At 46.8% G+C, this 26,008-nt stretch overlaps 8 non-coding genes across 8 annotated transcripts; all 8 read left to right on the forward strand.

Annotated features, from left to right (window-relative positions):
- Positions 1-1,363: 1,363 nt before the first annotated feature.
- Positions 1,364-1,430, forward strand: LOC132506397 (small nucleolar RNA SNORD109A). The gene has a single exon (XR_009535819.1). It is a non-coding gene; the product is annotated as a small nucleolar RNA SNORD109A (small nucleolar RNA).
- A 9,119-nt stretch (positions 1,431-10,549) lies between these two features.
- On the forward strand, positions 10,550-10,642 carry LOC132505835 (small nucleolar RNA SNORD116). The gene has a single exon (XR_009535553.1). It is a non-coding gene; the product is annotated as a small nucleolar RNA SNORD116 (small nucleolar RNA).
- A 1,822-nt stretch (positions 10,643-12,464) lies between these two features.
- On the forward strand, positions 12,465-12,557 carry LOC132505610 (small nucleolar RNA SNORD116). The gene has a single exon (XR_009535465.1). It is a non-coding gene; the product is annotated as a small nucleolar RNA SNORD116 (small nucleolar RNA).
- A 2,695-nt stretch (positions 12,558-15,252) lies between these two features.
- Positions 15,253-15,345, forward strand: LOC132505658 (small nucleolar RNA SNORD116). Its single transcript, XR_009535481.1, has one exon. It is a non-coding gene; the product is annotated as a small nucleolar RNA SNORD116 (small nucleolar RNA).
- Positions 15,346-18,129: 2,784 nt separating this feature from the next.
- Positions 18,130-18,222, forward strand: LOC132505664 (small nucleolar RNA SNORD116). The gene has a single exon (XR_009535484.1). It is a non-coding gene; the product is annotated as a small nucleolar RNA SNORD116 (small nucleolar RNA).
- Positions 18,223-21,001: 2,779 nt separating this feature from the next.
- On the forward strand, positions 21,002-21,093 carry LOC132505688 (small nucleolar RNA SNORD116). The gene has a single exon (XR_009535492.1). It is a non-coding gene; the product is annotated as a small nucleolar RNA SNORD116 (small nucleolar RNA).
- A 2,793-nt stretch (positions 21,094-23,886) lies between these two features.
- Positions 23,887-23,979, forward strand: LOC132505005 (small nucleolar RNA SNORD116). The gene has a single exon (XR_009535208.1). It is a non-coding gene; the product is annotated as a small nucleolar RNA SNORD116 (small nucleolar RNA).
- A 1,936-nt stretch (positions 23,980-25,915) lies between these two features.
- LOC132505634 (small nucleolar RNA SNORD116) lies at positions 25,916-26,008 on the forward strand. Its single transcript, XR_009535477.1, has one exon. It is a non-coding gene; the product is annotated as a small nucleolar RNA SNORD116 (small nucleolar RNA).

The raw sequence follows: 26,008 nt of genomic DNA on the forward strand, positions 1-26,008 counted from the left end.
GGATTTTCAGAGTTCTTATCTTACTTCTAGAATATAGGTCTAACAACGCCTTTATCATGTGCTTTTTTTTTTTATTTATTTATTTTTTTATTTTTTTTTATCATGTGCTTTTCATTTGACCCATCACAAAGCATTTTCACAAAGTCTTTATTTGGTGGGATACAACTTTAGAATTTCTCACTTAAAAAGAAAACTGTTATTGGGCTTCCCTGGTGGCGCAGTGGTTGAGAGTCCGCCTGCCGATGCAGGGGACATGGGTTCGTGCCCTGGTCCGGGAAGATCCCACATGCCGCGTAGCGGCTGGGCCCATGAGCCATGGCCGCTGAGCCTGCGCGTCTGGAGCCTGTGCTCCGCAATGGGAGAGGCCACAACAGCGAGAGGCCCGCGTACCGCAAAAAAAAAAAAAAAAACTGTTATGCCACTAATTTGCATAGTATTGTAGACAGGATTACAGACTATTTGCAGAGTCAAGAATTCAGAGAGGAAATAAGTGAAGAAATGAATAGACAAAAGTGATAAAGGACCAAGGAACCGTGATTTGTGTGATGAGGACTAGACATGCGGGGATGCCTGTAAAATAAATAATTACATAGAACCAATTGTTGTTGATTTTTAAATGAATTTCATGTATTTCCTGATCTGATTTATATTCTTTGTGATGTTCTGCTGCAGGTAAAAGGCTAGAAAGTTATCATACTTCAAGGAAGAAAGGTGAGCAGCTACTCGGGTGCTATTGAAAGTTTTGGTCTGTGTTCTGGCCAGTGATGTGAGAAATTCAAGTCCTGTCAGCTCATTCTTTCAGGCGCTCAGGGAGCATGCTTTTATGATAGATTTTTCCCCATAGGTATGCCTACTTTGTTAATGGAATCTTCATTATTGTTTCTTTCCTTTATTAAATAAAAATCTCTCTTTGAAGTAACTTGGTTAACATTTAAGAACCGTTGATAGATTTCCTTTTTATACCATTTTATTATGTATGAAAATAATCTTTTAGTGCAATTTAAATGTGCCAAAATATTTATTTAACTTTTTATTACTAGCATTTCAGAACTTAGATGTTTTACTCATATTTCTATGATAATCAAAACTTATTTGCTACCTCATTTACAAATATTACCCCACTACTCCTTGAAATTTTAGTTGACTTAATTTTTTGTATTTTCTCAATAGATTTTATTTAATTTTATTCGAAAAAATCCATGGTATGTGCCTACTGTGCTGTGTAGATGAGGGTTCCATTGTTCAACTACTAAACAAAATATCTACAGTATATGTGCTGTTTTTAATTCATAACGCAGTAGATAAGCCTGAAGAAAATAAGCCTGGCTATGGAAATGCTTATATGTTGGGAGGGTGCTTGTCTGGATCGATGATGAGAAAAATTGTCTGAGGATGCTGAGGGACTCATTCCAGATGTCAATCTGAGGTCCAGATGAATGCCCCTCTAATAGGACAAATAAGACCCTCATAGCCTGGCTTTATTTGGTGACCCCTCATTGACGACATAATACTGCTGCACGCATGTCTTTTCTTTCTCCCAGGGCAAGGCATTATTAGCATCCTATCTTATGATGCAATATTCACTGTATATATGCTAAGTGACCCAAGACTTGCTTCATTTTGCTCACTTTGAACAGAGATGTAGATAGAAGTTGTTTAAAGGAAATGTTCTTGAGTAATAAATGAGGAAACAAAAGAAATGTTGCATTAAGAAGGGGTCAAGCAACTGTGATGGGTACTGAAAGACTCATTAGTGTTGGGCTAAAAGAAGGGAACCATGCATGCCTATAATAAATATTGACCATGGAGTCAGTATTAGTGTGTTTGTTATTTTTAGTGTTGAGTATTTTTTGAGACTGTATCTTTCTTTTTTGTTGTTGTTGTTTATTTATGTTTTTTTGAGGTAGAAGGGCTGAAATGAGGGCCTCCACTTCAGAGAATAGGGGTGAGTAACTATACCTGAGTCCTTTAAAATTCATATGTCATGTGCTCTGTGCCACACCCTGAAGTCTCTGTGTTCATCTGTTCAATGGCTTACTCGATTATATCTTCATGATGTGTCCTTTTCTTTGGTGATTGCCTCTACCCTCATTTCCAAATTTTAAATTTTATTTTATCTGAGTTTTGGATGGATTGACAAATGGAGAATCTTGGAAAATTATTGGTTTTTTAATACATTTTCTTATTGCAGTGAAATATCCTTTGGTGAAATTAAGCTGTGTTTGGGAGTTTCTGTAACAAATTATGGTTTCAGAATGTTAACCCCATGATTGAGATCATCATAGTTAGAGCATTTTGGTCAGATCCATAAGATCATTATGGGTCATTATTGCTACTCTTCTCAGTGATGAATTTGACTTTAATTAGGTGTTTTTCATTTTTTGATGTGAAAAATTATATATTAAACTTTCTGAGATCTTTGTAAGGCCATGAAGATTTTAAATGATAAAGAACCTTGAAGTACTTCATTTTTCTGAAACACAAAAAAATTCAATTTTCCATAGTACATTAATCTCACAAAAGATATCGGGTTGGGTTAATCAAGTGTAGAGATAGTGAAATTTCATATAGTAAATAATTAATCATCATTTGTTGTTAAAATGGAAACATCCATCAATAAGGAAAATGGTTTGTATATTCCTTGGCATGATTACACAGGTTTTATGTTACCTAGGGCCTGGTGTTTAATACTTTAGAAATGGGTAAACTCTGTTTTTCTTTTGACAAAGTTATGGTCGCAAATTCTTTGAAGTAATAATTGTTTTTGTTATTTTTATACTTATTTATTTATTTATGTATTGTAATATATGTTTTCACTTCTCCAGAACCTAGCAAAGTAATTCAAATGAACTCAATAACAACTAATAAAATAGCCGTGAACATTAATAATTGTAATATTAGGGAGGAAAAGAGCCCTACCAGATACTGACATGAACTGTAGAAACTCTTATCATTCAAAAACATTTGAGTATAATTATGAATGACAGGAACACTAGAACATATTTTGGTCTAATAAATATGATCCTAAAATTACATAATTGTTTATTCATCCATGTTAGTATATAAGTAGATTTATAGTGCATGGTTGCTGTCTTAATGTGTAGAATTAAATTGACATAGAGTATTAATGCTGTAAATGGCAAGTATTAAAAATTTACAACCCAGGGTGTTTTAAAAAAGAAGTACTTTTTCCTAGGATTGGGAACAAGATGATATCCTGTCTCATCACTTCTTTTTTTTAATTGAAGTATAGTTGATATACAATATTATATAAGTTACAGGTATAAATATAGTGATTCACAATTTTTAAAGGTTGTACTCTATTTGTAATTATTATAGAATATTGCTTATATTCCCCATGTTGTACAATATAGCTTGTAGCTTATTTTATACCTAATAGTTTGTACCTGTTAATCCACTACACCTAATTCATCCCCTCCCTTCCCTCTCCCCAATGGTAACCACTACTTTGTTCTCTGTATCTGTGAGTCTACTTCTTTTTGTTACATTCACTAGTTTGTGAGGTCCTTGTGATGTCCTTGTCTGGCTTTGGTATCACTGTTAAGTTGGCCTCATTATATGAGTTTGGAAGTGTTTCTTCCTCCTCTATTTTTTGAAAGAGTTTGAGAAGTATTGATGTCAATTCTTCCTTAAATGTTTGGTAGAATTCACCAGTGAAGCATATGGTCCTAGACTTTTCTTTGCTGGTAGGTTTTTTATTTTTATTTTTATTTTTTAAATTTCTGACTCAGTCACTTTTTTATTAATGGTCCATTTGGGCCATCATAACAAGACACCACTGACCAGGTAGCATATAAACAATAGAAATTTATTTTTCAAGTTTTGGATGCTGGAATACCAACATGGTTGAAATCAGGGGGCTGGTATGCTCGGGTAAGGGCACTGTTCTGAGTTGAAGACTTCTTGTATCTTCACATGGTGAAAGGAATAAAAGAGTTTAGTGGAGGTCTCTTTTATAAGAAAGGAATTTCATTCACCAGGTCTCCACCATTATGGTCCAGACACTTCCCAAGGGTCCTACCTACTACTATGTTAACATTTGGGGGTTGCAATTTTAAATATGAATTTTGGGGGGACACAAAAATTCAGACCATAGCAAGGTCTATTAGGATTTTCAATTTATTCTTGAGTTATTTTTGATAGTTTTTATGTATTTTGGAATTCATCCATTACATCTAGATTGTTTAATTTGTTGGTATACACTTATTCATAGTATTGTTTATAACCCTTTTCATTTCTTTGAAATCAGTAATAATGTGCCTGTGTCCATTTGTGACATTAGTAAGTTGAATCTTCTTTCTTTTCCTCTGGTCAGTTTAGCTAAAACTTTCTGAATTTTGTTGAAGTTTTCAAAGAATCAGTTTTTGGTTTCATTGATTTTAAATTTCTATTCAATTGATTATTTCAATCTTTAATCTTTATTATTTTCTATGCTAATCTTTTTTTTTCTTCCTTTTCTTGCTTTATGTTTGGGTTTCTCTTCTTCTACCTTCTTCAGGTATAAGGTTATATTATTGACTTGAAATCTTTCTTCATTTTTTTTTTTTCCAGTACGCAGGCCTCTCACTGTTGTGGCCTCTCCCATTGCGGAGCACAGGCTCCGGACGTGCAGGCTCAGCGGCCATGGCTCATGGGCCCAGCCGCTCCGCGGCATGTGGGATCTTCCCAGACCGGGGCTGAACCCGTGTCCCCTGCATCGGCAGGCGGACTCTCAACCACTGCGCCACCAGGAAAGCCCTCTTTCTTCATTTTTTTTTTAACATCTTTATTGGGGTATAATTGCTTTACAATGGTGTGTTAGTTTCTGCTTTATAACAAAGTGAATCAGTTATACATATACATATGTTCCCATATCTCTTCCCTCTTGCTTCTCCCTCCCTCCCACCCTCTCTCTTTCTTCATTTTTTAATGTAAGTTTTAACAGCTATAAAATTTTCCCCTCAAGTACTGCTTTTGGCATCTCGTAAGTTTTGGAATGTTGTATGATAATTTTTATTGATCTCAAATAATTTAATAATTTACCTTGAGAATGAGAGAATCTTATTTGATTCATTGTTTATTAGGAATGTGTTTCTTAATCTCCACTTGTGTGTGATGAGTCTTCTAAAATTCCTTCTGTTACCGATTTCTAATTTAATTCCATTGTGGTCAGTGAACATACTTTGTATGATTTCAATGTTTTAAAATTTATTTAAACTTATTTTGGGTGTTATTTCTGGTCTATTCTGAAGAATGTTCCTTATGCACTTGAGAAAAATGTGTAATCTTCTGCTTTTAGGTGGAGTGTTCTGCGTAAGTCCGTTAGGTGTAGTTGATTTATGGTGTTGTTCAAGTGCTCTATTTCCAGAATGATCTTCTTTCTAATTTTTCTATTGGTTATTAAAAGTAGGACATTGAAGTATCCACGTATTGTAGAGATGTCTGTTTCTCTCTTCAATTCTGTGCAATTTTGCTTCAGATATTTTGGGACTCTGTTGGTAGGTGTGTAAATGTTTATGATTGTCATATCTTCTTAATTGATTGACTCTTTTATCAATGTTTAATTGACCCATGAAACAATTTTTGTTTGAAAACAAATTTTGTCTGATATTAGTATAGTCACTCTAGCTCTATTTTGGTTACAACTTATATGAAATATTTATTTCATGATCTAATTTTCAACCAGTTTGTCTCTTTGAATGTAAAGTGTGTCTCTGGCAGATAACGTACAGTTGGATCATGTTTTTAAATCCATTTTGCCAATCTCTGCCTTTCACTTATACATTTTATACCATTTCTGTTTAATGTCATTACTGATAAAGGAGGACTACTGCCATTTTGCTGTTCATTGTTTTCTGTGTCTTACATGTTTTTTGGTCTTCATTATTGCTTTTTTTGTGTTAAGTAGATATTGTTGAGTGCACCATTTAAACTTCTTTATTTCCTTGTTGTTTTTACTATATATATTTTAAGTTATTTTCTTAGTGGTTGCCCTAGGGGTAACAATTAACTTCTTAATTTATAACAATCTAGTTCTAATTAATACCAATTTAATTTCAATAGTATATAAAATCTTTGCTTCCATATTGCTCCATTTCCCCTGTGTGTTGTCATTGTCACAAATTATGTCTCTATACTTATGTACTCATCACCACAGACTGATAATTTTTGTTTTATGCAGTTATTCAAGCATATGATAGGAAAAGAGAGGAGTTACAAAAAACATATTAATATTGGCTTTTATATTCGCTTGTGAAGTTACCTTTACTGATATTATTTATTTCTTGATGTGGATTCAAGTTACTGTATATGGTCCATTCATTTCAGCTTGACCCCCTTTGACATTTGTTGTAGGGCAAGGCTGCTGTCAAAGAACATTCTCAGTGTTTGTTGTCTGAGAATGTCTTAATTTCTCCTTCATTTTTGTAAGGCATTATTGTCAGATCAAGAATTCCTAGTTGAATGTCTTTTCATTGCATAACTTTGAAACTATCATCCTACTGCCTTCTTACCCCATGTTGTATGATGAAAAATCACTTGTTATTTTATTGAAGATCACTTCTATCTGATGAGTCCCTTCTTTATTGCTGCTTTCAAGGTTCTCTCTTTGACTTTCTATTTGAACAGTTTCATAATGATGTGTTTCAGTATGAATCTGTTTGAATTTATCCTACATGGAGTTCATTAGACTGCTTGTATAGGTAGTTTATCACTTTTCATCAACTTTGGGCAGTTTTGTCCATTATTACTTGAAATATAGTTTCTGTTCCTTTCTTTCTTCTTTCGTGACTCTCATTATGCATATGTTGGTACACTGGATGGTAGCCTCATAGGACTTTTAGGCTATGTCCATTAAAAAATAAATTTTCTCTTCCTATAATTGGATAATTTAAATTGACTTACCTTTAAGTTAGTTTTATTTTTTCAGCTCAAGTTGTTGTGGGGCCCTTTCTGTGAGTTTTTCAACACTTGCTATTGTGCTTTTCAGCTCCAGAATGTCTACTTGATTTGTTTGAAAACTTTCTGTCTCTTTATTGATACACCTATTTCATGAGACAGTGCTTGTGGGGTTCATCTAGTTCTTAAATATGTTTTCCATTAGCTCTTTCAACACATTTAAAGTAACTGATTTAAAATATTTGTCTTTGAGTCCAATGTCTTGGCTTTTCAGGGAGAGTTTCTATTACTTGTTCTTATATTTTTTTCTCTGTGTGTGGGACATACTTCATAGTTTCCTTGAATGCCCATTACTTTTATGTTGAAAATTGGACATTATGAATATCATAATGCGGCAACTCTGGAAATCAGATGTGCCTTCCCTGTTTGTCTGTTGTTGCTTTTTGTTGTTGAAGTTGTTTGTGGTATGTGTTCACTGAAGACTGCTTCATTAGATTTGTGGTCAGCTAAAAATTGGACAAAGATTTCCTTAGAAATCCTGAAGACAAAAAATTTCCCTGCGTTTCAGAAGTCTCTCTGTGTATGTTAGTATATGCCTTTAACACTTAGCCAGGCATTTTAAGCTTTCCCTTAGCCTCAATTTTTGCTTGTTAAGAGCCTCAAGTTCACTCACAGAGGAGACCTTAGGCCTTCTCAAGTTTTCCCTGAATAGGCACATAACTCTACATCTGTGCTGCCCTTATAGATTATGAGGAACACATGGAATCACCTGATAGCCATTACTTCAAAAACACAAAAAATTCATTCCTGAACTTTCCTCATAAGGTATTGGTTTAATTTATTTTCTGTTACAACTGTAATCCGTTGCATTAGGCAGCAGCGACAAACAATGCAAATTACCACCAATCTAGCTGCTAGCATTGAGTGACTTCTGAATTAGGAGAAAGAAAAGCAAGTCTTTGAACCAGTGTTTTAGGGAGCCAACATAAATCATAAATTAAAAGAAATTACAATTCTTTGGATATGAGGTCAGTCCGACTCTTTCCACTACAAGAACCAGGAATGTGGGGTGTTATTCTCAATAATATCACTGAGTTGGGGAATAAGACATGAGATTAGAGTCAGTTAAACAGCCCAAAGTTTCTGGATTTTAGAAATTGAACTATGTTTCTTGATTAAGAGATTGCCTAGTGACAGCTATTACTTGGTGAATTTGTAGATTTCCAAAAAAGTTGATAGTGCAAGCATTTACCACTTTTTCGTTATTGTTTATGAAGGGACAGGTGTTGGAGTTCCTCATGTGTCAGATTTGGTGCTGTCATTCTCATTTCACTTTTGATTTTACCAGTCACTAATGAAGTTCATCATATCTTGAAGGATTATAATCACTTGTGTATCTTCACTTGAGAAGTGTCTATTAAAATAATTTTAACAATTTTAATGGAGTTATTTCTTTTCTTCTTCAGTTGAAAGAGCTGATTATATGGTACGGGAGGAAAGATTTTACCAAAAATATAATTTGAAAATCACCCCCTGTGATTCTGCTGGTTACAGTTTATCTGTAAAATTAAATCCTTATATCACAAAATACAGTAATACTGGTAAAGAAAAATGTATATAAATTTTTCATTTAACTTTTTGAGAAAAAGATATTTTATTGCTATTGTTCTTTTTGCCTTCTGTGAATAGGGTAGTTTACCTTTTGTAATAACATGAAATGGAATATAAAATATGTTGCATAACATATGGTGATTCATAATAAAAAACAGGTCTATGGATAATCTTTTTAAAACATGTGAAAAAGATCACATAATATTGGAGATATTTTCCACAAAGGTGTTATGTTTAGAAAAAAAGATAATATATTTTTTTAACATCTTTATTGGAGTATAATTGGTTTACAATGGTGTGTTAGTTTCTGCTCTATAACAAAGTGAATCAGCTATACAGATACCCCCATATCTCCTCCCTCTTGCGTCTCCTTCCCACCCTCCCTATCCCACCCCTGTAGGTGGTCACAAAGCACTGAGCTGATCTCCCTGTGCTATGTGGCTGCTTCCCACAAGCTATCTATTTTACATTTGGTAGTGTATATATGTCCATGCCGCTCTCTCACTTCATCCCAGCTTGCCATTACCCCTCCCCCGTCCTCAAGTACATTGTCTATGTCTGTGTCTTTATTCCTGTCCTGCCCCTAGCTTCTTCAGAACCATTTTTTTTTAGATTCAATATATATGTATTAGCATACAATATTTGTTTTTCTCTTTCTGACTTACTTCACTCTGTATGACAGACTCTAGGTCCATCCACCTCACTACAAATAACTCAATTTCATTTCTTTTTATGGCTGAGTAATATTCCATTGTGTATATGTGCCACATCTTCTTTATCCATTCATCTGTCAGTGGACACTTAGGTTGCTTCCATGTCCTGGCTATTGTAAATAGAGCTGCAATGAACATTTTGGTACATGACTCTTTTTGAATTATGGTTTTCTCATGGTGTATGCCCAGCAGTGGGATTGCTGGGTCGTATGGTAGTTCTATTTGTAGTTTTTTAAGGAACCTCCATACTGTTCTCCATAGTGGCTGTATCAATTTACATTCCCACCAACAGTGCAGGAGGGTTCTCTTTTCTCTACACCCTCGCCATCATTTGCTGTTTATAAATTTTTTGATGATGGCCATTCTGACTGGTGTGAGGTGATATCTCATTGTAGTTTTGATTTGCATTTCTCTATTGATTAGCGATGTTGAGCATCCTTTCATGTGTTTGTTGGCAAAAAAAAGATAATATTTTTAAAAAGGAACTCTGTGAGGGACATTGCTGAAGGGTTTTTAAAAGTCCATGAACATATCAGGTGAGAGGTACAAATTATGTGTTGGGAAGGGCAGTGATACCTTTTCATGGGAGAATATGACATAGGATAAAAAGTATGAAAAATGAAAAATAAGAAGATGTGAAGATTTTGACTTAGGCGGCAGATCCTGGCATGAAGCACAAATCATAGTGTGCATGGGAATTCTTTGCATTTCACAAGGCACAGGCCACGGTGATGTGTAGAAGGAATGCCATTTCACTACAAACACAAAAATACAAATGAACAAACACATACAGGCAAACGTAAGTGACTAATGTCCTACACTCCTGCCATCAGACACGCATTCAGTCCTCCCTAAGGGAAAGAGGTAGTTGGAAGCAGGTGCAGGGCTTACCACCAGGTAAACATTGGCATGAATCTTCTTCTGTGAGGACCCGGATCCAATTCTGAAGCTCATGTGTGATTTCTGTCCACTTCTCAGGTGGAGTTGCCAAGCAAGGCTGGCCGTCCGCTAAGACAAGAACACCTTCGCGTGATATGATGACTGGAGGTATGAGGGAGACACGAAAGAAGTGGGATGGTCCCAGGGTGCTGAACCTGGCCATGGATCTCTCAGGGCCGTAGACATCCCCCCACCCCAAGGTGTGCTATTGGATATTAGGGTTTCCTTGGATGGACCCAGTGACTGCAAGCGTGGATTCACTCTTCTTCTTGCTGAGTGGCCTGGGAGCTGTGGATTCCCCAGGCTGTTGGAGTACTCCGGGGTCATTGGATCCTCTTCAGAGCCACCCGGCCTCACAGTTGGATTCTGCAGTGTCCCAGCACGTGCTCGGATGGATGATGACTCCCTCGTATGCATTCCTTGGTAAATCTGAACAAAATAAGTGAGAATGCTCTACCATCTCCTCATCGAAACTGAGGTCCAGCCCGTTGCCTCCCTTGTGGGTAGGGGACAGTTAGGAGTGAGGGCCAACGTTCCCTTGCTGACACGCATGCAAACACCACTCAGGGTGCCAGCATTGGAGGGGATCCTGTCTGAGGGTCGACTATGTCTGCACAGTAGCTGGGTAGTCTATGATCCCAGGTCCTTGGTAAAAGGCCAGTGAGGGATTGTGAGATGGCAGGCTCTCCTGCTGGTCTTAGGAGAAGGAGTGTGTGCAGATCTAGGCCCAGTGAGCTCGCGGCTTGGAGAGGTGTGTTTTGGCCAGGTTCCCACTTTGGGCGTGGCACTTTGGGGGGTGTATTCACTGTGCCCTTGCAGGGTTCCAGCTCCCCTTGCTTGGCAGAGGTCTTCCACTGGAAGTCTGTCTGTGGTCCTCGGGGACAGTGCCTTTGATCTCTGTGAGGTTCTTGTTAGTGTCGCTTTGGCAGTGGAGAAGTGCCAGAATGCATGGGATGGGGTCAGCGTCGTCAAATCAGACATGCTTGCAGTCTGTCTTCCCTGGTGTACAGTGTCCCCATGTTCGCATGATGTCTGTGGCTTCCAGTAGGGTCGAGTCGCCTTGTGGGCAGGAGGAGGGCACTGAGGATGAGGCTGTTGAGTGTTTGAACGTTTCCTCGGATTCAGGGCTCCAAACCCTGCCGGCTAGAAGCTGGCCGGGACGTGGCTGGAAAGGTAACCTAGCTTCTGCCGTGGGGTTCGAACCTGGGTCATGGTTGCTGAAGCCCACCACTTCCCATGGTGGGCATTCCCACAGGTCCATGGAAAGTGATTTGCCCTAGATGACAAGAAGTAGCACTTGGGCTGAAGTCCATTAGCCCCTAGAGAGGTGCCGGGCTGCATCTTGCCTATAGCCAGCTGCACGTCAGAGTTGGCACCATCAATGGGAGGTTCCCTTGCTTCCAAAAGCACTGGGAGTGGCCCCAAGTGCACATCAGATGTGCTACTAGCTGGCAGGGTCTCCAGGTCCACGTAGATGTCACACCCACAGCCAGGAGGCAGATCTCGTCGAGTCTTTGTGCTATGGTCACAAGGCGTGACTGTGGGAGAGCGGGATCCATGGCCAATTTCAACAGCCCCTGGGGGTCAAAGTTCACATGCGGCCTCTTGAGGCTAACAGGGGTTTTCTCCATTTAGTGGGGGGGTCCAAAGCCAGGGTGCTGTGTATAAGCTGTGGCTTTTACTGTTCAGGTTCTCTGCAGAGGGCAACAGGGACACACAGAGACCAAGACGCGGATTCAGAGGAACACATAGAAACCCACAAGCGCATCCTCGTGCATACACGTGCATACACGTGCAAACACACACATACACCCTCAAACACACCGGCTAATGTAAGTGCCTAACTTCTACAGTCGTGCTGTCAGACACGCAATCAGTCCTCCGTAAGGGATAGAGGTCCTTGGGAAGGAGTTTCCAGGATCACGCCCCGGTAAATGTTCACATGAATAATGTTCTCTGAGGACCCCAGTCCAATTCTGAAGCCTGAGAGATTTCTGTCCACCTCTCTGGTCTGATGACTGGAGGTGCTAAGGAGAACTCGAAAAAGTGAGGCGGGTGCGTGTTGGTGAGCGTGGCCGTGGATAACTCAGGAAGGTAGGCATTCACCCACCCTAAGATGTGCATTGGATATTAGGATTTCCTCAGATGGGCCCAGTGGCTGCAAGAGTGGATTGACTGTTGCTCTTGCTGAGTGGCCTGAGGACTGTGGATTCCCCAGGGTTTTGGAGTACACCGGGGTCATGGCTGCTCTACACAGCCTCGCAGCCTGCCCAGTTATATTCTGCAGCTTCCCAGCATGTGCTTGGATCGATGATGACACCCTTGTATGCATTTCTTGGAAAATCTGAACAAAATGAGTGAGAACACTCTACCATCTCCTCATCGATACTGAGGTCCAGCACGTTTCCTCTCTAGGGGGTAGGGCACAGTTAGGAGTAAGGGCCATCGTCCCCTCCTGACATGCATGCAAATACCACCTAGGGCTCCAGCATTGGAGGGGTTTCTGTCTGAGGGTGGACCGTGTCTGCACATAAACTGGGTCGTCTATGAATCCCAGGTCCCTGCTGAAAGGCCGCTGAGGGAATGTGAGGGGGCAGGCTCACCTGCTGATCTTCAGAGTCGGAGTGTGGGCTGAGGTAGGTGCAGTGAGCTTGCAGCTTGGGAGGTGTGTTTTGGCCAGTGTCACGGTTTGTGCGTGCCGCTTTGGGGGTTGATTCTGGAAGCCAAAATGAGAAAGCTTCCCTGGTTGGAGCCCGGAGCCTCAGGCCAGGCCTGTGGCCCTCCCTGTTTTTGTGTTTGTCATGGTGAAGTTCTTGAGTGGCCAGTGAGGCTGGAGCAGTGGGTGTGTGGGGCCTGGCGTTGGGCATCGGCGCAAGGGGGCTGATGGATTAGGCCTCGGTGTTGCGCTTGTCAGCTCCTGTATTGCAATTCCCAGCACAGTGTTTTCGCCACGTGGTCATCGTGGAGTGGGGTGAGGTCCGAGTGCTGCATTTAAGCCTGTGTCGTGGCTGATGGTCTGGACAGGAAGGTAAGGCATGATAAGGACAGGTCCTATGTGATGTTGTGGCATGGGCTGTCATCATTGGGTTGCAGGCTCTGGCCTCGGCTTCTCAAGGATTTGTCATGTACTTGATGGGCTGGCATCACCTGCCTATGGAGAGGATGGCTTTGGCGGTTCATGTGGATGCAACGAGGTAGGTAACCTGTGCAGACTTGTGATCCCGTTGCCGGAGAATGATTCCCAAAGGGTGTCTTGCGTAACCTAGAAAAGATCGATATGCTGAGGAGTGTGTGCTGGCCTACTGGGGGTAGGTGAGTTATGCTAACATGCCCTTTGGCCACTTTGTTCCCTAGTTTGGGAATGTGCAAAGCGAAAGTGTTTTTCCCGGAAGGCGTGACGCGGCCGGCCCATGAGGTACGGAGGCCTATCTAACAGCCAGAGGTTTATCCGAAGCAGTCCGTTGGCATGGTAGAGATGGGCGCACTGTTGTGATGCCAGGTGCGCTGACCTTGACAGCCACATTTCCCTTACTGGCTTCCAGGTCCCCTCATGTGGCAGAGGTCTTCCGTTGGAAGTTTGTCTGTGGTCCTCGGGGACAGTGCTTTTCTCTGTGAGGTCCTCGGAAGTTTCCCTGTGGCAGTGGAGAAGTGACAGGATGCATGGTGTGGGTTCAGTGTCATCAAAGCAGAAATGCTTGTGGTCTGTTTTCCCTGGTGTACAGTGTCCCCGTGTTCGCATGTTATCTCTGGCTTCTAGTAGGGTCCAGTTGCCATGTGGGCAGGAGGAGGGCAGTGAGGACAAGGTTGCCAAGTGTTTGAGCATTTACTCGGGATTCAGGGCTCTGAATCCTGCCAGAGGGGAGCTGGCCGAGATGTGGCTGGAAAGGTGGCCTAGTTTTAACCGTGGGGTTTGAACCTGGGTCATGGTTACTGAAGACCACCTCTTGCCATGGTGGGCATTCCCACAGGTCCACGGAAAGTGATTTGGCCTAGTTGGCGAGAAGTCGCACTTGGGCTGAAGTCCATTAGACCCTTGAGAGGTACCGGGTTGCATTTTGTCTGCTGCCAGCTGCAGGTCATTGTCAACGCCATCCATGGGAGGTTCCCTTGCTTCCAAAAGCGCTGGGAATGACCCCAAGTGCACATCAGATGTGCTAGTAGCTAGCAAGGTCTCTAGGTCCATGTAGATGTGACACTCACGGCTGGGAGGCAGATCTCCTCGACACTTTGTGCTTTGGTGAGAAGGCATGGCTGAGGGATAGCGGGAGTCGGTGGCCTATTTCAACAGCCTCTGGTGGTCAAATGGTCAAAGTTAGCATATGGCCTCTGGAAGCTGGCAGGGGTATTTCTCCATTCAGTGGGGTGGTCCAAAGTCAGGGTATTGTGTATAAACTGCGACATTTACTATTCAGTGTCACTGCAGAAGGCCTCAAGGACACACAAAGACCAGTACAGGGATTCAGAGGCCCACACAGAAACCCACAAGCACATCATCATGCGTAGTCATAGTCACGCACGTGCACACGCAGGAACACACACATACACCCTCACACACAAAGGCCAACGTACATGCCTAACTTCCTGCAGTCATGCTGTCAGACACACTTTCAGTTCTTGGTAAGGGATAGAGGTCCTTGTGAAGCAGGTTCAGGGCTGCAGCCCAGGTATATGTTCGTATAAATCATGTTCCCTAAGGACCCCCGTTCACTTCTGAATCCTGCATGATTTCTGTCCACATCTCAGGTGCAGTTGCTTGGCAAGGCTGGCCGTCAGCAAAGACAAGAGGACGTTTGCGTGGGCTGACGACTGGAGGTGCTGAGGAGAACTGGAAAAAGTGAGGCAGGCCCACGTTTCCGAGCGTAGATGTGGTTAACACGGGAAGGTAGGCGTTCACCCACCCCAAAATGTGCCTTTGGGTATTAGGTTTTCCTCAGACGGGCCCAGTGGCTTCAAGAGTAGATTGACTGTTGCTTTGCAGAGTGGCCTGAGGGCTGTGGATTCCCCAGGGTTCTGGAGTACAACGAGGTCATGGCTCCTCTGCAGACCCGCATGGCGTGCCTGGATGTGTACTGCTGCGTCCCAGCACGTGCTTGGATGGATGATGACACCCCTGTATGCATTCCTTGGAAATTCTGAACAAAATGAGTGAGAACACTCTACCGTCTCCTCATCGAGTCTGAGGTCCAGCACGTTTCCTCTCTCAGGCGTAGGGGACAGTGAGGAGCGAGGTAGGTAACCTGCGTAGAGTTGTGATCCCATTGCCGGAAGAATGACGCCCAAAGGATGTCTTGCAGGACATAGACAAGATTACATGGTGAGGGCCAGCGTCCCCTGCTGATATGCATGCAAACACCACTCAGGGCTCCAGACTTGGAGGGGCTCCTCTCTGAGGGTCGACTGTGTCTGCCCCTAAGCTGCGTCGTCTGTGAATATCAGATCACTGCTGAAAGACCGTTGAGGGAATGTGAGGGGGCATGCTCTCCTGCTGGTCTTCAGAGTCGGAGTGTGTGCTGGTGTAGGCCCAGTGAGCTTGCAGCTTGGAAAGGTGTGTTTTGGCCGGGATCACGCTTTGTGCACGCCGCTTCGGGGTTTAGCTCTGGAAGCCAAAATGAGCAAGCTTCCCTGGTTGGGGCCTGGAGCATCAGGTCAGGCCTGTGGCCCTCCCTGTCGTTTGGGTTGGGGCTTTGAAGTTCTTGAGTGCCCGGTGCGGCTGGAGTAGTGAGTGGGTGTGGACTGTGGTTTGGCTTTGGCAGAAGGGGACTGATGGATTAGGCCTAGGTAGGGCCCATGTCAGCTCCTCTACTGCACCTCCCGGCACTGGTGTTGGCACTAAGTGGGCTATCGTGGAGTGGGGTTAGCACCGAGTGGTGCATTTAAGCCTGCGTGGTGGCTGTTTCATGGAGAGGAAGGTAAGGCATCATGAGGACATGTCCTGTGTGATGTCGGGGGATGGGCTGTCATTATTGGGTTTCATGCGCCGGCCACGGCTTCCCAAGGATGTGTCCTGTCCGTGATGGGTTGGAATAAGCTGCCTATGAAGGGTATGGCTTTGGCAGTTCATGAGGATGCGGTGAGGTAGGTTATCTCCGTAGATTTGTGATCCCATTGCCGGAGGAATGACGCCCAAAGGGTGTCTTGCAGGACGTAGAGAAGGTAGACATGCTGAGGCGTCTGTGCCGATCTCCTTGCGGATAGGTGAGTTATGCGAACATGCCCTTTGGCCACTTTGTTCCCTTGTTTGGGAATGTGCAAAGTGAAAAGTTTTTCTCCCAGAGGGCATGATGCGTCCGGCCCGTGAGGCACGAAGGACTTTCGAAGAGCCAGAGATTTACCTGGAGCAGTGTGATGGCGGAACAGTGACGCGGGCACTGTTGCGATGCCGGGTGCGCTGCCGCAGACAGGCACTGTGCCCTTTGAAGCTTCCAGGTCCCCTTGGGTGGCAGAGGTCTTCTGTTGGCAGTCTGTCTGTGGTTCTCGGGGACAGTGCCTTTGATCTCTGTGAGGTTCTCGGTAGTGTCGCTGTGGTAGTGGAGAAGTCCCAGGATCCTTGGGGTAGGGTCACTGGCATCAAAGCAGACATGCTTGTGATCTTTCGTCCCAGGTGTACAGTGTCCCCCTGTTTGCACGATGTCTGTGGCTTCCAATAGGGGCGAGTTGCCCCGTGGGCAGGAGGAGGCTGCGGAGTACGAGTATGGCAAGGATTTGTGCATTTCCTCGGGGTACAGGGCAGCAAACCCTGCTGGCTTTGTGCTGGCGAAATATGGCAGGGATGGTAGGGTAGTTTCGGCTGTGTGGTCCAAACCTGGGTCATGGTTGCTGAAGCCCACCACTTCCTGTGGTGGGCATTCCTATGGGTCCACAGAAAGTGATTTGGCCTAGTTGGCGAGAATTGGCACATAGGCCGAATTTCGTTAGTCCCTTGAGTGGTGCCGGGCTGCATCCTGCCAGTAGCCTGCTGCAGGTCAGGGTCTGCCCGACCAGCGGAGGTCCTCTTGCCTCCAGGAGTTCTGGAAGGGGTCCCAAGTGCACATTAGATGTGCTACCAGCTGGCAGGATCTCCGGGTCCACGTATATGTCGCACCCACAGCCGGGAGGCAAGTCTGGTTAGGTCTTTGTGCTTTGGTCCGAAGGCTTGCCTGTGGGAGAGCGGGAATCCGTGGCCAATATCAGCAGACCCTGGGTTTCAGAGTTCGCGTTCAGCCTCTTGAAGCTTGAAGGGGTCTTTCTCCATTCAGGGGGGGCAGTGTGCAAAGCTAGCGAGCTGTGTATAAACTGTGGCTTTTACGGTTCGGTGTCTCTGCAGAGGGCCTCAGATATACACGGAGACCAAGATGCGGATTCAGAGGAACAGAAAGAAGCCCACAGACGCATCCTCGTGAGCAGTGACAGTCACACACGTGCACACGCGTGAACACACACATAGACCCTCTCACATACCGGCCAAGGTACGTGCCTAACTTTCTGCAGTCGTGCTGTCAGACAAACATTGAGTCCTCAGTAAGGGTAGAGGTCCTTGGGAATCAGGGTCCGGGCTCAAGCCCAGGTAAACATTCGCATGAATCAGGTTCTATGCAGACACCGTCCAATTCTGACGCCTGCGTGTTTTATGTCCACTTCTCAGACGCAGTTGCAGGGCAAGAGTGGCCGTCAGGAAAGGCAAGAAGACTTTATGTTGTCTGATGACTGGAGGTGCTAAGGAGAACTGTAAAAGTGAGGTGGGGGCAGGTTGCTAAGCTTGGTTCTGGATGACTCAGGATGGTAGGCGTTCACCTACCCAAAATTGTGCCTTTGGGTATTAGGTTTTCCTCAGACGGGCCCAGTGGCTTCAAGAGTAGTTTGACTGTTGCTCTTGCAGAGTGGCCTGAGGGCTGTGGATATCCCCGGCTTTTGGAGTACTACGATGTCATGGCTCCTCTGCAGACCCTCATGCCATGCCTGCTTGTGTTCTGCAGCGTCCCAGCACGTGCTTAGATCGATGATGACACCCTTGTGTGCATTCCTTGGAAAATCTGAACAAAATGAGTGAGAACACTCTACCATCTCTTCATCAAATCTGAGGTCCAGCACGTTTCCTCTCTCGGGCGTAGGGCACTGTGAGGAGCGAGGTAGGTAACCTGCATAGAGTTTTGATCCCATTGCCTGAGGAATGACACCAAAGGGTGTCTTGCAGGACGTAGAGAAGATAGACATGCTGAGGGCCAGCTTCCCCTGCTGACATGCATGCAAACACCACTCAGGGCTGTAGACCTGGAGGGGCTCCTCTCTGAGGGTTGACTGTGTCTGCCTCTAAGCTGGGTTGTCTGTGAATATCAGGTCACTGCTGAAAGACCGTTGAGGGAGTGTGAGAGGTCAGGCTCTCCTGCTGGTCTTCAGAGTCGGAGTGTGTGGTGGTGTAGGCCCAGTGAGCTTGCAGCTTGGAAAGGTGTGTTTCAGCCGGGATCTCGCTTTGTGCACGCCGCTTCAGGGTTTAGCTCTGGAAGCCAAAACGAGCAAGCTTCCCTGGTTGGGGCCTGGAGTATGAGGCCAGGACTGTGGACCTTTCTGTCGTTTGATTTGGAGCTTTGATGTTCTAGAGTTCCCGGTGTGGCTGGAGCAGTGAGTGGGTGTGGACTGGGATTGGGCTTTGGTGGAAGGGGACTGGTGGATTAGGCCTAGGTAGGGCCCATGTCAGCTCCTATACTGCAGCTCCCGGCACAGGTGTTGACACAAAGTGGGCCATCGTGGAATGGGGTTAGCACCGAGTGGTGCATTTAAGCCTGCGTGGTGGCTGTTTCGTGGAGAGGAAGGTAAGGCATCATGAGGACATGTCCTGTGTGATATCGTGGGATGGGCTGTCATAATTGGGGTGCAGGCGCTGGCCACGGCTTCCCAAGGATGTGTCCTGTCCGTGATGGGTTGCATCAGCTGCCTATGAAGGAGATGGCTTTGGCAGTTTATGAGGATGCGGTGAGGTAGGTAACCTGCATAGAGTTGTGATCCCATTGCCGGAGGAATGACGCCCAAAGGGTGTCTTGCAGGACGTAGAGCAGATAGACATGCTGAGGCGTCTGTGCCGCTCTCCTTGAGGATAGGTGAGTTGTGTGAACATGCCATTTGACCAGTATGTTGCTTGTTTGGGAATGTGCAAAGCTAAAAGTTTTTCTCCCAGAAGGCATGATGCGGCCGGCCCGTGAGGCACGCAGAACTTTCGAAGAGCCAGAGATTTACCTGGAGCAGTGTGTTGGCGGAACAGCGACGCGGGCACTGTTGCGATGCCGGGTGCGCTGCCGCAGACAGGCACTGTGCCCTTTGAAGCTTCCAGGTCCCCTTGGGTGGCAGAGGTCTTCCGTTGGCAATCTGTCTGTGGTTCTCGGGGACAGTGCCTTTGATCTCTGTGAGGTTCTCGGTAGTGTTGCTGTGGCAGTGGAGAAGTGCTAGGATCCGTGGGGTAGAGTCAGTGTCATCAAAGCGGACATGCTTGCGGTCTGTAATCCCTGGTGTACAGTGTTCCCCTGTTTGCACGATGTCTGTGGCTTCCACTAGGGTCGAGTTGCCCAGTGGGCAGGAGGAGGGCACTGAGGAAGAATCTGTCCAGGGTTTGTGCGTTTCCTCGGGGTTCAGGGCAGCCAACACTGCTGCGTGGGTGCTGGCAAAACATGGCAGGGATGGTAGCCTAGCTTCGACTGTGGGGTCCGAACCGTGTCACGGTTGCTGAAGCCCACCATTTCCTGTGGTGGGCAGTCCCATGGTCTCACGGAAAAATGATTTCGCCTAGTTGGCGAGAATTGGCACATAGGCCGAATTTCGTTAGTCCCTTGAGCGGTGCCGGCCTGCATCTTGCCAGTAGCGTGCTGCAGGTCAGGGTCGGCCCGACCAGCGGAGATTCTCTTGCCTCCGGGAGTGCTGGAAGTGGCCCCAAGTGCACATCAGATGTGCTACTAGCTGGGAGCATCTCCGGGTCCACGTATATGTCATACCCACGGCCGGGAGGCAAGTCTGGTTAGGACTTTGTGCTTTGGTCAGAAGGCTTGGCTGTGGGAGAGCAGGAATCCATGGCCTATTTCAAAAGCTCCTGGGTTTCAGAATTCGCCTTCCCCCTCTTGAAGCTTGAAGGGGTCTTTCTCCTTTCAGGGAGTGCGGTGTCCAAAGCCAGTGTCCTCTGTTCAACTGTGGCTTTTACGGTTCGTTGTCTTTGTAGAGGGCCTCACGGACACACGGACACCAAGATGCAGATTCAGAGGAACACAAAGAAGCCCAGAAGTGCATCCTCGTGAGCAGTTACAGTCACACACATGCACACGCTTGAACACACACATAGACCCTCTCATATACCGGCCAACGTACGTGCCTAACTTTCTGCAGTCATGCTGTCATACAAACATTGAGTTCTCGGTAAGGGTAGAGGTCCTTGGGAAGCAGCGTCCAGGCTCAGGCCCAGATAATCATTCACATGTATCACGTTCTCTGTTGTCCCTGGTCCAATTCTGAAGCCTGCGTGATTTATGTCCACTTCTGAGGTGCAGTTGCTGGGCAAGGGTGGCCGTATTGAAAGGCAAGAAGACTTTCGCGTTGTGTGATGACGGGAGGTGCTGAGAACTGGAAAAGTGAGGTGGGGGCAGGTTGCTAAGCATGGTCCCGGATGACTCAGGAAGGTAGGCGTTCACCCACCCTAAGATATGCCACTGGATATTAGATTTTCCTCAGACGGGCCCAGTGGCTTCAAGAGTAGATTGACTGTTGCTCTTGCAGAGTGGCCTGAGGGCTGTGGATTTCCCAGGGTTTTGGAGTACTACGAGGTTATGGCTCCTGTGCAGACTTGCATGGCATTCCCGGTTGTCTTCTGCATCGTCTCAGCAGTGCTTGGATCGATGATGACACCCTTGTATGCATTCCTTTGAAAATCTGAACAAAATGAGTGAGACACTCTACCTTCTCCTCATCGAATCTGAGGTCCACAACATTTCCTCTCTCAGGCGTATGGGACAGTGAGGAGAGAAGTAGGTAACCTGTGTAGAGTTGTGATCCCATTGCCAGAGGAATGACCGCCAAAGGGTGTCTTGCAGGATGTAGAGAACATAGACATGCTGAGGGCCAGCGTCCCCTGTTGACATGCATGCAAACACCACTCAGGGCTCCAGACTTGGAGGGGCTCCTGTCTGAGGGTCGACTGTGGCTGCCACTAAGCTGGGTCGTGTGTGAATATCAGGTCACTGCTGAAAGACCGTTGAGGGAATGTGAGGGGGCAGGCTCTCCTGCTGGTCTTCAGAGGCGGAGTGTGTGGTGGTGTAGGCCCAGTGAGCTTGCAGCTTGGAAAGGTGTGCTTTGGCCGGGATCACGCTTTGTGCATGAGGCTTTGGGGTTTAGCTCTGGAAGCCAAAATGAGCAAGCTTCCCTGGTTGGGGCCTGGAGCATCAGGTCAGGCCTGTGGCCCTCTCTGTCGTTTGGTTTGGCTCTTTGAAGTTCTTGAGTGCCCGGTGTGGCTGGAGTAGTGAGTGGGTGTGGACTGGGGTTGGGCTTTGGCGGAAGGGCTGATGGATTAGGCCTAGGTAGGGCCCATGTCAGCTCCTGTATTGCAGCTCCTGGCACAGGTGTTGGCACAAAGTGGGCCATCGTGGAGTGGGGTTAGCACCGAGTGGTGCATTTAAGCCTGCGTGGTGGCTGTTTCGTGGAGAGGAAGGTAAGGCATCATGAGGACATGTCCTGTGTTATGTCGTGGGATGGGCTGTCATTATTGGGGTGCAGGCGCTGGCCACGGCTTCCCAAGGATGTGTCCTGTCCGTGGTGGGTTGGCATCAGCTGCCTATGAAGAGGATGGGTTTGGCAGTTCAAGAGGATGGGGTGAGGTAGGTAACCTGCGGAGAGTTGTGATCCCATTGCTGGAGGAATGACGCCCAAAGGGTGTCTTGCAGGACATAGAGAAGATAGACATGCTGAGGCGTCTGTGCCGCTCTCCTTGAGGATAGGTGAGTTATGCGAATATGCCCTTTGGCCACATTGTTCCCTTGTTTGTGAATATGCAAAGCGAAAAGTTTTTCTCCCACAGGGCATGATGCGTCCGGCCCGTGAGGCACGCAGAACTTTCGAAGAGCCAGAGATTTATCTGGAGCGGTCTGTTGGCGGAACAGCGACACGGGCACTGTTGCGATGCCGGGTGCGCTGCCGCAGACAGGCACTGTGCCCTTTGAAGCTTCCAGGTCCCCTTGGGTGGCAGAGGTCTTCCGTTGGCAATCTGTCTGTGGTTCTCGGGGACAGTGCCTTTGATCTGTGTGAGGTTCTCTGTAGTGTCGCTGTGGCAGTGGAAAAGTGCCAGGATCTGTGGGGTAGGGTCAGTGTCATCAAAGCAGACATGCTTGCGATCTGTCATCCCTGGTGTACAGGGTCCCCCTCTTTGCATGATGTCTGTGGCTTCCAATAGGTTTGAGTTGCCCCGTGGGCAGGAGGAGGGCATGGAGGACGGCACGGAGGACGAGGCTGGCAAGGATTTGTGCGTTTCCTCGGGGTTCAGGGCGGCCAACACTGCTGGCTGGGTGCTGGTGAAACATGGCAGGGATGGTAGCCTAGTTTCGGCTGTGGGGTCTGAACTTGGGTCATGGTTGCTGAAGCCCACCACTTCTTGTGGTGGGCATTCCTATGGGTCCACAGAAAGTGATTTGGCCTAGTTGGCGAGAATTGCCACATAGGCCGAATTTCATTAGCCTCTTGAGTGGTACCGGGCTGCATTTGCCTGTAGCCTGCCGCAGGTCAGGGTCTGCCCGACCAGCGGAGGTTGTCTTGCCTCCGGGAGTGCTCAAAGAGGCCCAAAGTGCACATCAGATGTGCTACTAGCTGGCAGGATCTCCGGGTCCACGTATGTCACACCCACGGCCGGGAGGCAAGTCTGGTTAGGTCTTTGTGCTTTGGTTAGAAGGCTTGGCTGTGGGAGAGCGGGAATCCGTGGCCTATTTCAACAGCCCCTGGGTTTCAGAGTTTGTATTCGGCCTCTTGAAGCTTGAAGGGGTCTTTCTCCATTTAGGGAGGGCGGTGTCCAGTGCCAGTGCGCTGTGTATCAACTGTGGCTTTTACGGTTCGGTGTCCCTGTGGAGGACCTCAGGGACACACGGAGACCAAGATGCGGATTCAGAGGAACACAAAGAAGCCCAGAAGCGCGTCCTCGTGAGCAGTTACAGTCATATACACGCACAGGTGTGAACACACACATAGACCCTCTGAAATACCGGCCAACGTACGTGCCTAACTTTCTGCAGTCGTGTTGTCAGACAAACATTGAGTTCTCAGTAAGGATAGAGGTCCTTGGGAAGCAGGGTCCGGGCTCAAGCCCAGGTAAACATTCGCATGAATCACGTTCTCAGAGGACCCGGGTCCAATTCTGAAGCCTGCGTGATTTATGTCCACTTCTCAGGTGCGGTTTCTGGGCAAGGGTGGCCGACAGTAAAGCAAGAAGACTTTCGCGTTGTGTGATGACTGGAGGTGCTCAGGAGAACTGGAAAAGTGAGGTGGGGACAGGTTTCTAAGCGTGGTCCCGGATGACTCAGGAAGGTAGGCATTCACTCAGCCTAAGATGTGCCATTGGATATTAGGTTTTCCTCAGACGGGCCCAGTGGCTTCAAGAGTAGTTTGACTGTTGCTCTTGCAGAGTGGCCTGAGGGCTGTGGATTCCCCAGGGTTTTGGAATATTATGAGGTCATGGATCCTCTGCAGACCCGCATGGCATGACTGGTTGTGTTCTGCTGCGTCCCAGCACGTGCTTGGATCGATGATGACACCCTTGTATGCATTCCTTGGAAAATCTGAACAAAATGAGTGAGAACCCTCTACCGTCTCCTCATCGAGTCTGAGGTCCAGCACGTTTCATCTCTCGGGCGTACGGACAGTGAGGAGCGAGGTAGCTAACCTGCGTAGATTTGTGATCCCATTGCCGGAGGAATGACGCCCAAAGGGTGTCTTGCAGGACGTAGAGAAGATAGACATGCTGAGGCGTCTGTGCCGCTCTCCTTGAAGATAGGTGAGTTATGCGAACATGCCCTTTGGCCACTTTGTTCCCTTGTTTGGGAATGTGCAAAGTGAAAAGTTTTTCTCCCACAGGGCATGATGCGTCCGGCCCGGGAGGCACGCAGGACTTTCGAAGAGCCAGAGATTTACCTGGAGCGGTGTGTTGGCGGAACAGCGACGCGGGCACTGTTGCGATGCCGGGTGCGCTGCCGCAGACAGGCACTGTGCCCTTTGAAGCTTCCAGGTCCCCTTGGGTGGCAGAGGTCTTCCGTTGGCAATCTGTCTGTGGTTCTCGAGGGCAGTGCCTTTGATCTCTGTGAGGTTCTCGGTAGTGTCGCTGTGGCAGTGGAGAAGTGCCAGGATCCGTGGGGTAGAGTCAGTGTCATCAAAGCGAACATGCTTGCGATCTGTCATCGCAGGTGTACAGTGTCCCCCTGTTTGCACGATGTCTGTGGCTTCCAATAGGGTCGAGTTGCCCCGTGGGCAGAAGGAGGCCACGGAGGACGAGGCTGGCAAGGATTTGTGCGTTTCCTCAGGGTTCAGGGCCGCCAACCCTGCTGGGTGGGTGCTGGCGAAACATGGCAGGGATGGTAGCCTAGTTTCGGCTGTGGGGTCTGAACTTGGGTCATGGTTGCTGAAGCCCATCATTTCCTGTGGTGGGCATTCCTGTGGGCCCACAGAAAGTGATGTGGCCTAGTTGGCGAGAATAGGCACATAGGCCAAATTTCGTTACCCCTCGAGTGGTGCCGGGCTGCATGTTGCCTGTAGCCTGCCGCAGGTGAGGGTCGGCCCGACCAGCGGAGGTTGTCTTGCCTCCGGGAGTGCTGGAAGTGGCCCCAAGCGCACATCAGATGTGCTAGTAGCTGGCAGGTTATCCGGGTCCACGTATATGTCACACCCACGGCCGGGAGGCAAGTCTGGTTAGGTCTTTGTGCTTTGGTCAGAAGGCTTGTCTGTGGGAGAGCGGGAATCCGTGGCCTATTTCAACAGCCCCTGGGTTTCAGAGTTTGCATTCGGCCTCTTGAAGCTTGAAGGTGTCTTTCTCCATTTAGGGAGGGCGGTGTCCAGTGCCAGTGCACTGCGTATCAACTGTGGCTTTTACGGTTCGGTGTCTCTGTGGAGGTCCTCAGGGACACATGGAGACCAAGATGCGGATTCAGAGGAACACAAAGAAGCCCAGAAGCTCGTCCTCGTGAGGTGTTACAGTCACATACACGCATAGGTGTGAACACACACATAGACCCTCTGAAATACCGGCCAACGTACGTGCCTAACTTTCTGCAGTCGTGTTGTCAGACAAACATTGAGTTCTCAGTAAGGATAGAGGTCCTTGGGAAGCAGGGTCCGGGCTCAAGCCCAGGTAAACATTCACACGAATCACACTCTCTGTGGGCCCCAGTCCAATTCTGAGGCCTGCGTGATTTATGTCCACTTCTCAGGTGCGGTTTCTGGGCAAGGGTGGCCGACAGTAAAGGCAAGAAGACTTTCGCATTGTCTGATGACTGGAGGTGCTAAGGAGAACTGGAAAAGTGAGGTGGGGACAGGTTTCTAAGCGTGGTCCCGGATGACTCAGGAAGGTAGGCGTTCACTCAGACTAAGATGTGCCATTGGATATTAGGTTTTCCTCAGACGGGCCCAGTGGCTTCAAGAGTAGTTTGACTGTTGCTCTTGCAGAGTGGCCTGAGGGCTGCAGATTCCCCAGGGTTTTGGAGTACTTCGAGGTCATGGCTCCTCTGCAGACCTGCATGGCATGCCTGGTTGTGTTCTGCAGCGTCCCAGCAGTGCTTGGATCGATGATGACACCCTTGTATGCATTCCTTGGAAAATCTGAACAAAATGAGTGAGAACACTCTACCGTCTCCTCATCGAGTCTGATGTCC

The sequence above is a fragment of the Lagenorhynchus albirostris genome, chromosome 1 (assembly GCF_949774975.1).
Source record: "Lagenorhynchus albirostris chromosome 1, mLagAlb1.1, whole genome shotgun sequence".
Taxonomy (NCBI): Eukaryota; Metazoa; Chordata; class Mammalia; order Artiodactyla; family Delphinidae; genus Lagenorhynchus; species Lagenorhynchus albirostris.